Raw genomic sequence first — 14953 nt, 5'->3', positions numbered from 1 at the left:
TTCCACCATGTTAACGCAGAACCTGTGAAGGTATGCGTAGCGTACTTCACTTTGTCCTCTTCAGTACACTTACTTATGGCAAACACCGATTCGACCTTCTCGGTCCACCGTTTCAATCCGATCGGTCCTTCGGTTCCATCAAATTCCAAAGGTTTGCAGGCAGTGAATTCTTTGTAGGTGCATCCAACACGATTTCCTGTACTGCTAGATCCAAGGTTATTGTTGGTATGTAGCGCAGCCTGTACTGCGGCTATGTTTGAAGCTAGAAAAGTACGGAATTCCTCTTCATTCATATTCACGGTGTGTCGAGTAGTCGGTGCCATTTCCTTCAAAATAGTCAAATGGAACAAGTTAATCATACAGAATATTAAGAGCAGTTAATAGTATTTCGTAGCATAATATGAACTCATTTATAAAAGCTTTTTCTTCATATTAGCATTTTATAAGTTTAAATTCGGGTAGTACCTACCCGTTAAGTTCATACTTAGTAGCTAATATACAATTCAACTACAACAATTCTATATGAAAAACTGATTATAATAATATTTCGCGTTCAAACTTTTACACAATATTTTACAAACTTACAATACCGCTTATTTTACATATAGCATGAAATATAGCACACAATAAATTTGATACAAGATGGTTGTGAAGATAATTCTAGCTAGTACACAAGTCGTTCAGCAAAGGCAATAAAGACACGTAATTCATACGTCCAGAAACAAGTCATGCATTCTGGTTTTACTAGGACTACTTCCCATCCTTGGTCTTGTGGAATATAACCGTTATGGCCGTTGATAAGACAGCGTGTTGTAACGTCATCAAAGGGACGAGGGTTACGTAATGTCCAACAGTCCCGTAACAATCTAAAAACCTCATTTCTTACCCCAATTACCGACTCCGTCACTTGTGGGAACGTTTTGTTTAATAGTTGTAGCCCGATGTTCTTGTTCTCACTTTGGTGAGAAGCGAACATTACTAATCCGTAAGCATAACATGCTTCTTTATGTTGCATGTTAGCCGTTTTTTTCTAAATCATGAAGTCCAATATTCAGATATATTGAGTCAAAATAATTTCTTAACCCATTGCGTAAAATAGCATTTGGGTTCCCCGCAATATATGCGTCAAAGTAAACACATCGTAACTTATGGATTTCCCAATGTGATATCCCCCATCTTTCGAACGAAAGCCTTTTATAAACCAAGGCATTCTTGGAACGTTCTTCGAATGTCTTACAAACTGATCTCGCCTTAAGTAGTTGTGCCGAAGAATTCTGACCGACTCTAGACAAGATTTCATCAATCATGTCTCCGGGTAGGTCTCTTAAAATATTGGGTTGTCTATCCATTTTGTGTTTTTATACTGTAAAATAGACAAGAGTTAGATTCATAAAAAAATACTTATTAATACAAGCAATTTTTACATATATCATAAAGCATAAGCACACTATATTACTTATATTACACCACACGAATACAACTATCTTATTCCGACTCGCTCGTTTCTTCTTCTTCAGTTTTGGTTCGTTTTGCCAAGTTTCTAGGGATATATGATGTTCCCCTAATACTAACTGTCGTTTTCCACAACAGTTTAGAAAAACCTGGTGGTTTAGAGGTTCCCGGGTCATTGTTACAACTTAAGGACTTCGGGGGTTGACGATACATATAAAGTTCATCGGGGTTGGAATTAGGTTTCTCTATTTTTATGCCCTTTCCCTTATTATTTTCTTTTGCATTTTTAAATTCAGTTGGGGTAATTTCTATAACATCATCGGAATTCTCGTCGGAATCCGATTCATCGGAGAATTGGTAATCCTCCCAATATTTTGCTTCCTTGGCGGAAACACCATTGACCATAATTAACCTTGGTCGGTTGGTTGAGGATTTTCTTTTACTTAACCGTTTTATTATTTCCCCCACCGGTTCTACTTCTTCATCCGGTTCCGATTCTTCTTCCGGTTCCGATTCTTCTTCCGGTTCCGACTCTTCTTCCGGTTCCTCTTCGGGAACTTGTGAATCAGTCCACGAATCATTCCAATTTACATTTGACTCTTCATTATTATTAGGTGAGTCAATGGGACTTGTTCTAGAGGTAGACATCTATCACATAATATCAAACACGTTAAGAGATTAATATATCACATAATATTCACATGTTAAAAATATATAGTTTCCAACAAAATTTGTTAAGCAATCATTTTTCAAGTAAACACGGTCGAAGTCCAGACTCACTAATGCTTCCTAACAAACTCGATAAGACACACTAATGCAAAATTCTGGTTCTCTAAGACCAACGCTCGGATACCAACTGAAATGTCCCGTTCTTATTGATTAAAAACGTTCCATATTAATTGATTTCGTTGCGAGGTTTTGACCTCTATATGAGACGTTTTTCAAAGACTGCATTCATTTTAAAACAAACCATAACCTTTATTTCATCAATAAAGGTTTAAAAAGCTTTACGTAGATTATCAAATAATGATAATCTAAAATATCCTGTTTACACACGACTATTACATAATGGTTTACAATACAAATATGTTACAACAAAATAAGTTTCTTGAATGCAGTTTTTACACAATATCATACAAGCATGGACTCCAAATCTCGTCCTTATTTAAGTATGCGACAGCGGAAGCTCTTAATAATCACCTGAGAATAAACATGCTTAAAACGTCAACAAAAATGTTGGTGAGTTATAGGTTTAACCTATATATATCAAATCATAATAATAGACCACAAGATTTCATATTTCAATACACATCCCATACATAGAGATAAAAATCATTCATATGGTGAACACCTGGTAACCGACATTAACAAGATGCATATATAAGAATATCCCCATCATTCCGGGACACCCTTCGGATATGATATAAATTTCGAAGTACTAAAGCATCCGGTACTTTGGATGGGGCTTGTTGGGCCCAATAGATCTATCTTTAGGATTCGCGTCAATTAGGGTGTCTGTTCCCTAATTCTTAGATTACCAGACTTAATAAAAAGGGGCATATTCGATTTCGATAATTCAACCATAGAATGTAGTTTCACGTACTTGTGTCTATTTTGTAAATCATTTATAAAACCTGCATGTATTCTCATCCCAAAAATATTAGATTTTAAAAGTGGGACTATAACTCACTTTCACAGATTTTTACTTCGTCGGGAAGTAAGACTTGGCCATTGGTTGATTCACGAACCTATAACAATATATACATATATATCAAAGTATGTTCAAAATATATTTACAACACTTTTAATATATTTTGATGTTTTAAGTTTATTAAGTCAGCTGTCCTCGTTAGTAACCTACAACTAGTTGTCCACAGTTAGATATACAGAAATAAATCGATAAATATTATCTTGAATCAATCCACGACCCAGTGTATACGTATCTCAGTATTGATCACAACTCAAACTATACATATTTTGGAATCAACCTCAACCCTGTATAGCTAACTCCAACATTCACATATAGAGTGTCTATGGTTGTTCCGAAATATATATAGATGTGTCGACATGATAGGTCGAAACATTGTATACGTGTCTATGGTATCTCAAGATTACATAATATACAATACAAGTTGATTAAGTTATGGCTGGAATATATTTGTTACCAATTTTCACGTAGCTAAAATGAGAAAAATTATCCAATCTTGTTTTACCCATAACTTCTTCATTTTAAATCCGTTTTGAGTGAATCAAATTGCTATGGTTTCATATTGAACTCTATTTTATGAATCTAAACAGAAAAAGTATAGGTTTATAGCCGTAAAAATAAGTTACAAGTCGTTTTTGTAAAGGTAGTCATTTCAGTCGAAAGAACGACGTCTAGATGACCATTTTAGAAAACATACTTCCACTTTGAGTTTAACCATAATTTTTGGATATAGTTTCATGTTCATAATAAAAATCATTTTCTCAGAATAACAACTTTTAAATCAAAGTTTATCATAGTTTTTAATTAACTAACCCAAAACAGCCCGCGGTGTTACTACGACGGCGTAAATCCAGTTTTACGGTGTTTTTCGTGTTTCCAGGTTTTAAATCATTAAGTTAGCATATCATATAGATATAGAACATGTGTTTAGTTGATTTTAAAAGTCAATTTAGAAGGATTAACTTTTGTTTGCGAACAAGTTTAGAATTAACTAAACTATGTTCTAGTGATTACAAGTTTAAACCTTCGAATAAGATAGCTTTATATGTATGAATCGAATGATGTTATGAACATCATTACTACCTTAAGTTCCTTGGATAAACCTACTGGAAAAGAGAAAAATGGATCTAGCTTCAACGGATCCTTGGATGGCTCGAAGTTCTTGAAGCAGAATCATGACACGAAAACAAGTTCAAGTAAGATCATCACTTGAAATAAGATTGTTATAGTTATAGAAATTGAACCAAAGTTTGAATATGATTATTACCTTGTATTAGAATGATAACCTACTGTAAGAAACAAAGATTTCTTGAGGTTGGATGATCACCTTACAAGATTGGAAGTGAGCTAGCAAACTTGAAAGTATTCTTGATTTTATGTAACTAGAACTTGTAGAATATATGAAGAACACTTAGAACTTGAAGATAGACCTTGAGAGAGATCAATTAGATGAAGAAAATTGAAGAATGAAAGTGTTTGTAGGTGTTTTTGGTCGTTGGTGTATGGATTAGATATAAAGGATATGTAATTTTGTTTTCATGTAAATAAGTCATGAATGATTACTCATATTTTTGTAATTTTATGAGATATTTCATGCTAGTTGCCAAATGATGGTTCCCACATGTGTTAGGTGACTCACATGGGCTGCTAAGAGCTGATCATTGGAGTGTATATACCAATAGTACATACATCTAAAAGCTGTGTATTGTACGAGTACGAATACGGGTGCATACGAGTAGAATTGTTGATGAAACTGAACGAGGATGTAATTGTAAGCATTTTTGTTAAGTAGAAGTATTTTGATAAGTGTATTGAAGTCTTTCAAAAGTGTATAAATACATATTAAAACACTACATGTATATACATTTTAACTGAGTCGTTAAGTCATCGTTAGTCGTTACATGTAAGTGTTGTTTTGAAACTTTTAGGTTAACGATCTTGTTAAATGTTGTTAACCCAATGTTTATAATATCAAATGAGATTTTAAATTATTATATTATCATGATATTATCATGTATGAATATCTCTTAATATGATATATATACATTAAATGTCTTTACAACGATAATCGTTACATATATGTCTCGTTTAAAAATCATTAAGTTAGTAGTCTTGTTTTTACATATGTAGTTCATTGTTAATATACTTAATGATATGTTTACTTATCATAGTATCATGTTAACTATATATATATCCATATATATGTCATCATATAGTTTTTACAAGTTTTAACGTTCGTGAATCACCGGTCAACTTGGGTGGTCAATTGTCTATATGAAACATATTTCAATTAATCAAGTCTTATCAAGTTTGATTGCTTAACATGTTGGAAACATTTAATCATGTAAATATCAATCTCAATTAATATATATAAACATGGAAAAGTTCGGGTCACTACAACTCATAGATTCCGGCGCGGCTAGAATTAAATTCTCAATTAAGTCCTTTCGTGCTTCCTCTCGGGTTTTGCCAGAACTTTTACCAACGTCTGACGCCAAACGTGTAGAGCTTCGTAGTTGAACTTTGGACATACCAATTGGCTTTCGCCACCGTTGGACATGATGACGGTAAAACGAATCCCCCTTTTGCCAGAAAACGTATCGCTTCTGCTCCGCCGATGGGTTTAAGTTGGCTTAAATTCGTTTCTGGGTTTTCCGTTGAAATGTCCCGTTCTTATTGATTAAAAACGTTCCATATTAATTGATTTCGTTGCGAGGTTTTGACCTCTATATGAGACGTTTTTCAAAGACTGCATTCATTTTAAAACAAACCATAACCTTTATTTCATCAATAAAGGTTTAAAAAGCTTTACGTAGATTATCAAATAATGATAATCTAAAATATCCTGTTTACACACGACCATTTCATAATGGTTTACAATACAAATATGTTACAACAAAATGAGTTTCTTGAATGCAGTTTTTACACAATATCATACAAGCATGGACTCCAAATCTCGTCCTTATTTAAGTATGCGACAGCGGAAGCTCTTAATAATCACCTGAGAATAAACATGCTTAAAATGTCAACAAAAATGTTGGTGAGTTATAGGTTTAACCTATATATATCAAATCGTAACAATAGACCACAAGATTTCATATTTCAATACACATCCCATACATAGAGATAAAAATCATTCATATGGTGAACACCTGGTAACCGACATTAACAAGATGCATATATAAGAATATCCCCATCATTCCGGGACACCCTTCGGATATGATATAAATTTCGAAGTACTAAAGCATCCGGTACTTTGGATGGGGTTTGTTAGGCCCAATAGATCTATCTTTAGGATTCGCGCCAATTAGGGTGACTGTTCCCTAATTCTTAGATTACCAGACTTAATAAAAAGGGGCATATTCGATTTCGATAATTCAACCATAGAATGTAGTTTCACGTACTTGTGTCTATTTTGTAAATCATTTATAAAACCTGCATGTATTCTCATCCCAAAAATATTAGATTTTAAAAGTGGGACTATAACTCACTTTCACAGATTTTTACTTCATCGAGAAGTAAGACTTGGCCACTGTTGATTCACGAACCTATAACAATATATACATATATATTAAAGTATGTTCAAAATATATTTACAACACTTTTAATATATTTTGATGTTTTAAGTTTATTAAGTCAGCTGTCCTCATTAGTAACCTACAACTAGTTGTCCACAGTTAGATGTACAGAAATAAATCGATAAATATTATCTTAAATCAATCCACGACCCAGTGTATACGTATCTCAGTATTGATCACAACTCAAACTATATATATTTTGGAATCAACCTCAACCCTGTATAGCTAACTCCAACATTCACATATAGAGTGTCTATGGTTGTTCCAAAGTATATATAGATGTGTCGACATGATAGGTCGAAACATTGTATACGTGTCTATGATATCTCAAGATTACATAATATACAATACAAGTTGATTAAGTTATGGTTGGAATAGATTTGTTACCAATTTTCACGTAGCTAAAATGAGAAAAATTATCCAATCTTGTTTTACCCATAACTTCTTCATTTTAAATCCGTTTTGAGTGAATCAAATTGCTATGGTTTCATATTGAACTCTATTTTATGAATCTAAACAGAAAAAGTATAGGTTTATAGTCGGAAAAATAAGTTACAAGTCATTTTTGTAAAGGTAGTCATTTCAGTCGAAAGAACGACGTCTAGATGACCATTTTAGAAAACATACTTCCACTTTGAGTTTAACCATAATTTTTGGATATAGTTTCATGTTCATAATAAAAATCATTTTCTCAGAATAACAACTTTTAAATCAAAGTTTATCATAGTTTTTAATTACCTAACCCAAAACAGCCCGCGGTGTTACTACGACGGCGTAAATCCGGTTTTACGGTGTTTTTCGTGTTTCCAGGTTTTAAATCATTAAGTTAGCATATCATATAGATATAGAACATGTGTTTAGTTGATTTTAAAAGTCAAGTTAGAAGGATTAACTTTTGTTTGCGAACAAGTTTAGAATTAACTATACTATGTTCTAGTGATTACGAGTTTAAACCTTCGAATAAGATAGTTTTATATATATGAATCGAATGATGTTATGAACATCATTACTACCTCAAGTTTAGTAGGTAAACCTACTGGAAGTGACAAGAAATGATCTAGCTTCAAAGGATCTTGGATGGCTTGAAAGTTCTTGAAGTAGGATCATGACACAAAAACAAGTTCAAGTAAGATTTTTACTCGAATTAAGATAGTTTATAGTTATAGAAATTGAATCAAAGTTTGAATATGAATATTACCTTGAATAAGAAAGATAACCTACTGTATATAACAAAGGTTTCTTGATCTTAGATGATTACTTGGAATGGATTAGAAAGCTTGGAAGTAAATTAGTAAACTTGAAGGGATTTTTGAAGTGTTCTTGAAGTGTTCTTCCTATGATGATTATAGCTTGATTCTTGAAGTGATTTTCGATGAATATGATGATTAACTACTGGAAAAATACGTTCATAATAGTGTGTGTGTGTGTGTGTTGAGAGAGAATTAGAAAGAGAATTGGAAGTGAAATGGAGTGAATGATGAGTGGTAATTGGTGAGTGGTGAGTGGGGTTAAAAGGAGTTCTAGTTAGTTGACTAGCTCATGGTAGAAGTTAAAATTGATTAGTCATACATGACATAATCAAGAGTGGAATCCCATGCTAGTTCCTATTGGTATATACCCATAGTAAGTACGTTTTGAAGCTGTGTATAATACGGGTAAGAATACGACTAGAATTCTTGATGAAAGAAAAGAATGGGAAAGTAACTGTAACCATTTTCGTTAAGTATGAGTGTTTTGATATATGTCTTGAAGTCTTCCAAAAGTATTTTAATACATCTAAATACACTACATGTATATACATTTTAACTGAGTCGTTAAGTCATCGTTAGTCGTTACATGTAAGTGTTGTTTTGAAACCTTTAAGTTAACGATCTCAATTAATGTTGTTAACCCATTGTTTATTATATCTAATGAGATATTAAATTATTATATTATCATGATATTATGATATATTAATATATCTTAATATGATATATATACATTTAAATGTCGTTACAACGATAATCGTTACATATATGTCTCGTTTCGAAATCCTTAAGTTAGTAGTCTTATTTATATGTATATAACTCATTGTTAATATACTTATGGAGATACGTACTTATCATAATCTCATGTTAACCATATGTATATCCATATATATATCGTCATGTCGTTTTTACAAGTTTTAACGTTCGTGAATCGCCGGTCAACTTGGGTGGTCAATTGTCTATATGAAACATATTTCAATTAATCAAGTCTTAACAAGTTTGATTGCTTAACATGTTGGAAACATTTAATCATGTAAATATCAATCTCAATTAATATATATAAACATGGAAAAGTTCGGGTCACTACAGTACCTACCCGTTAAATAAATTTCGTCCCGAAATTTTAAGCTGTTGAAGGTGTTGACGAATCTTCTGGAAATATGAAATATCCCGTTCTTATTGATTAAAAACGTTCCATATTAATTGATTTCATTGCGAGGTTTTGACCTCTATATGAGACGTTTTTCAAAGACTGCATTCATTTTTAAAACAAACCATAACCTTTATTTCATAAATAAAGGTTTAAAAAGCTTTACGTAGATTATCAAATAATGATAATCTAAAATATCCTGTTTACACACGACCATTACATAATGGTTTACAATAAAAATATGTTACATCGAAATCAGTTTCTTGAATGCAGTTTTTACACAATATCATACAAACATGGACTCCAAATCTTGTCCTTATTTTAGTATGCAACAGCGGAAGCTCTTAATATTCACCTGAGAATAAACATGCTTTAAACGTCAACAAAAATGTTGGTGAGTTATAGGTTTAACCTATATATATCAAATCCTAACAATAGACCACAAGATTTCATATTTCAATACACATCCCATACATAGAGATAAAAATCATTCATATGGTGAACACCTGGTAACCGACAATAACAAGATGCATATATAAGAATATCCCCATCATTCCGGGACACCCTTCGGATATGATATAAATTTCGAAGTACTAAAGCATCCGGTACTTTGGATGGGGTTTGTTAGGCCCAATAGATCTATCTTTAGGATTTGCGTCAATTAGGGTGTCTGTTCCCTAATTCTTAGATTACCAGACTTAATAAAAAGGGGCATATTCGATTTCGATAATTCAACCATAGAATGTAGTTTCACGTACTTGTGTCTATTTTGTAAATCATTTATAAAACCTGCATGTATTCTCATCCCAAAAATATTAGATTTTAAAAGTGGGACTATAACTCACTTTCACAGATTTTTACTTCGTCGGGAAGTAAGACTTGGCCACTGTTGATTCACGAACCTATAACAATATATACATATATATTAAAGTATGTTCAAAATATATTTACAACACTTTTAATATATTTTGATGTTTTAAGTTTATTAAGTCAGCTGTCCTCGTTAGTAACCTATAACTAGTTGTCCACAGTTAAATGTACAGAAATAAATCGATAAATATTATCTTGAATCAATCCACGACCCAGTGTATACGTATCTCAGTATTGATCACAACTCAAACTATATATATTTTGGAATCAACCTCAACCCTGTATAGCTAACTCCAACATTCACATATAGAGTGTCTATGGTTGTTCCGAAATATATATAGATGTGTCGACATGATAGGTCGAAACATTGTATACGTGTCTATGGTATCTCAAGATTACATAATATACAATACAAGTTGATTAAGTTATGGTTGGAATAGATTTGTTACCAATTTTCACGTAGCTAAAATGAGAAAAATTATCCAATCTTGTTTTACCCATAACTTCTTCATTTTAAATCCGTTTTGAGTGAATCAAATTGCTATGATTTTATATTGAACTCTATTTTATGAATCTAAACAGAAAAAGTATAGGTTTATAGTCGGAAAAATAAGTCACAAGTCGTTTTTGTAAAGGTAGTCATTTCAGTCGAAAGAACGACGTCTAGATGACCATTTTAGAAAACATACTTCCACTTTGAGTTTAACCATAATTTTTGGATATAGTTTCATGTTCATAATAAAAATCATTTTCTCAGAATAACAACTTTTAAATCAAATTTTATCATAGTTTTTAATTAACTAACCCAAAACAGCCCGCGGTGTTACTACGACGGCGTAAATCCGGTTTTACGGTGTTTTTCGTGTTTCCAGGTTTTAAATCATTAAGTTAGCATATCATATAGATATAGAACATGTGTTTAGTTGATTTTAAAAGTCAAGTTAGAAGGATTAACTTTTGTTTGCGAACAAGTTTAGAATTAACTAAACTATGTTCTAGTGATTACAAGTTTAAACCTTCGAATAAGATAGCTTTATATGTATGAATCGAATGATGTTATGAACATCATTACTACCTTAATTTCCTTGGATAAACCTACTGGAAAAGAGAAAAATGGATCTAGCTTCAATGGATCCTTGGATGGCTCGAAGTTCTTGAAGCAGAATCATGACACGAAAACAAGTTCAAGTAAGATCATCACTTGAAATAAGATTGTTATAGTTATAGAAATTGAACCAAAGTTTGAATATGATTATTACCTTGTATTAGAATGATAACCTACTGTAAGAAACAAAGATTTCTTGAGGTTGGATGATCACCTTACAAGATTGGAAGTGAGCTAGCAAACTTGAAAGTATTCTTGATTTTATGAAACTAGAACTTTTGGAATTTATGAAGAACACTTAGAACTTGAAGATAGAACTTGAGAGAGATCAATTAGATGAAGAAAATTGAAGAATGAAAGTGTTTGTAGGTGTTTTTGGTCGTTGGTATATGGATTAGATATAAAGGATATGTAATTTTGTTTTCATATAAATAAGTCATGAATGATTACTCATATTTTTGTAATTTTATGAGATATTTCATGCTAGTTGCCAAATGATGGTTCCCACATGTGTTAGGTGACTCACATGGGCTGCTAAGAGCTGATCATTGGAGTGTATATACCAATAGTACATACATCTAAAAGCTGTGTACTGTACGAGTACGAATACGGGTGCATACGAGTAGAATTGTTGATGAAACTGAACGAGGATGTAATTGTAAGCATTTTTGTTAAGTAGAAGTATTTTGATAAGTGTATTGAAGTCTTTCAAAAGTGTATAAATACATATTAAAACACTACATGTATATACATTTTAACTGAGTCGTTAAGTCATCGTTAGTCGTTACATGTAAGTGTTGTTTTGAAACCTTTAGGTTAACGATCTTGTTAAATGTTGTTAACCCAATGTTTATAATATCAAATGAGATTTTAAATTATTATATTATCATGATATTATCATGTATGAATATCTCTTAATATGATATATATACATTAAATGTCTTTACAACGATAATCGTTACATATATGTCTCGTTTAAAAATCATTAAGTTAGTAGTCTTGTTTTTACATATGTAGTTCATTGTTAATATACTTTATGATATGTTTTCTTATCATAGTATCATGTTAACTATATATATATATATCCATATATATGTCATCATATAGTTTTTACAAGTTTTAACGTTCATGAATCACCGATCAACTTGGGTGGTCAATTGTCTATATGAAACATATTTCAATTAATCAAGTCTTAACAAGTTTGATTGCTTAACATGTTGGAAACATTTAATCATGTAAATATCAATCTCAATTAATATATATAAACATGGAAAAGTTCGGGTCACTACAGTACCTACCCGTTAAATAAATTTCGTCCCGAAATTTTAAGCTGTTGAAGGTGTTGACGAATCTTCTGGAAATAGATGCGGGTATTTCTTCTTCATCTGATCTTCACGCTCCCAGGTGAACTCGGGTCCTCTACGAGCATTCCATCGAACCTTAACAATTGGTATCTTGTTTTGCTTAAGTCTTTTAACCTCACGATCCATTATTTCGACGGGTTCTTCGATGAATTGAAGTTTTTCGTTGATTTGGATTTCATCTAACGGAATAGTGAGATCTTCTTTAGCAAAACATTTCTTTAAATTCGAGACCTGGAAAGTGTTATGTACAGCCGCGAGTTGTTGAGGTAACTCTAGTCGGTAAGCTACTGGTCCGACACGATCAATAATCTTGAATGGTCCAATATACCTTGGATTTAATTTCCCTCGTTTACCAAATCGAACAACGCCTTTCCAAGGTGCAACTTTAAGCATGACCATCTCTCCAATTTCAAATTCTATATCTTTTCTTTTAATGTCAGCGTAGCTCTTTTGTCAACTTTGGGCGGTTTTCAACCGTTGTTGAATTTGGATGATCTTCTCGGTAGTTTCTTGTATAATCTCCGGACCCGTAATCTGTCTATCCCCCACTTCACTCCAACAAATCGGAGACCTGCACTTTCTACCATAAAGTGCTTCAAACGGCGCCATCTCAATGCTTGAATGGTAGCTGTTGTTGTAGGAAAATTCTGCTAACGGTAGATGTCGATCCCAACTGTTTCCGAAATCAATAACACATGCTCGTAGCATGTCTTCAAGCGTTTGTATCGTCCTTTCACTCTGCCCATCAGTTTGTGGATGATAGGCAGTACTCATGTCTAGACGAGTTCCTAATGCTTGCTGTAATGTCTGCCAGAATCTTGAAATAAATCTGCCATCCCTATCAGAGATAATAGAGATTGGTATTCCATGTCTGGAGACGACTTCCTTCAAATACAGTCGTGCTAACTTCTCCATCTTGTCATCTTCTCTTATTGGTAGGAAGTGTGCTGATTTGGTGAGACGATCAACTATTACCCAAATAGTATCAAAACCACTTGCAGTCCTTGGCAATTTAGTGATGAAATCCATGGTAATGTTTTCCCATTTCCATTCTGGGATTTCGGGTTGTTGAAGTAGACCTGATGGTTTCTGATGCTCAGCTTTGACCTTAGAACACGTCAAACATTCTCCTACGTATTTAGCAACATCGGCTTTCATACCCGGCCACCAAAAATGTTTCTTGAGATCCTTGTACATCTTCCCCGTTCCAGGATGTATTGAGTATCTGGTTTTATGAGCTTCTCTAAGTACCATTTCTCTCATATCTCCAAATTTTGGTACCCAAATCCTTTCAGCCCTATACCGGGTTCCGTCTTCCCGAATATTAAGATGCTTCTCCGATCCTTTGGGTATTTCATCCTTTAAATTTCCCTCTTTTAAAACTCCTTGTTGCGCCTCCTTTATTTGAGTAGTAATGTTATTATGAATCATTATATTCATAGATTTTACTCGAATGGGTTCTCTGTCCTTCCTGCTCAAGGCATCGGCTACCACATTTGCCTTCCCCGGGTGGTAACGAATCTCAAAGTCGTAATCATTCAATAATTCAATCCACCTACGCTGCCTCATATTCAGTTGTTTCTGATTAAATATGTGTTGAAGACTTTTGTGGTCGGTATATATAATACTTTTGACCCCATATAAGTAGTGCCTCCAAGTCTTTAATGCAAAAACAACCGCGCCTAATTCCAAATCATGCGTCGTATAATTTTGTTCGTGAATCTTCAATTGTCTAGACGCATAAGCAATCACCTTCGTTCGTTGCATTAATACACAACCGAGACCTTGCTTTGATGCATCACAATAAATCACAAAATCATCATTCCCTTCAGGCAATGACAATATAGGTGCCGTAGTTAGCTTTTTCTTCAATAACTGAAACGCTTTCTCTTGTTCATCATTCCATTCAAATTTCTTCCCTTTATGCGTTAATGCAGTCAAGGGTTTTGCTATTCTGGAAAAGTCTTGGATGAACCTTCTGTAGTAACCAGCTAGTCCTAAAAACTGGCGTATGTGTTTCGGAGTTTTCGGGGTTTCCCACTTTTCAACAGTTTCTATCTTTGCCGGATCCACCTTAATACCTTCTTTGTTCACTATGTGACCGAGGAATTGAACTTCTTCCAACCAAAATGCACACTTTGAAAACTTAGCGTACAATTCTTCCTTCCTCAATACTTCTAACACCTTTCTCAAATGTTCACCGTGTTCTTGGTCATTCTTTGAGTAAATAAGTATGTCATCAATGAAAACAATGACAAACTTGTCAAGGTATGGTCCACACACTCGGTTCATAAGGTCCATGAACACAGCTGGTGCATTAGTTAAACCAAACGGCATGACCATAAACTCGTAATGACCGTAACGTGTTCTGAAAGCAGTCTTTGGAATATCATCTTCTTTCACCCGCATTTGATGATACCCGGAACGTAAGTCAATCTTTGAATAAACAGACGAGCCTTGTAGTTGATCAAATAAGTCG

Source organism: Rutidosis leptorrhynchoides, chromosome 3 (assembly GCF_046630445.1).
Source record: "Rutidosis leptorrhynchoides isolate AG116_Rl617_1_P2 chromosome 3, CSIRO_AGI_Rlap_v1, whole genome shotgun sequence".
Classification (NCBI taxonomy): domain Eukaryota; kingdom Viridiplantae; phylum Streptophyta; class Magnoliopsida; order Asterales; family Asteraceae; genus Rutidosis; species Rutidosis leptorrhynchoides.
This window is presented reverse-complemented; position numbering follows the sequence as displayed.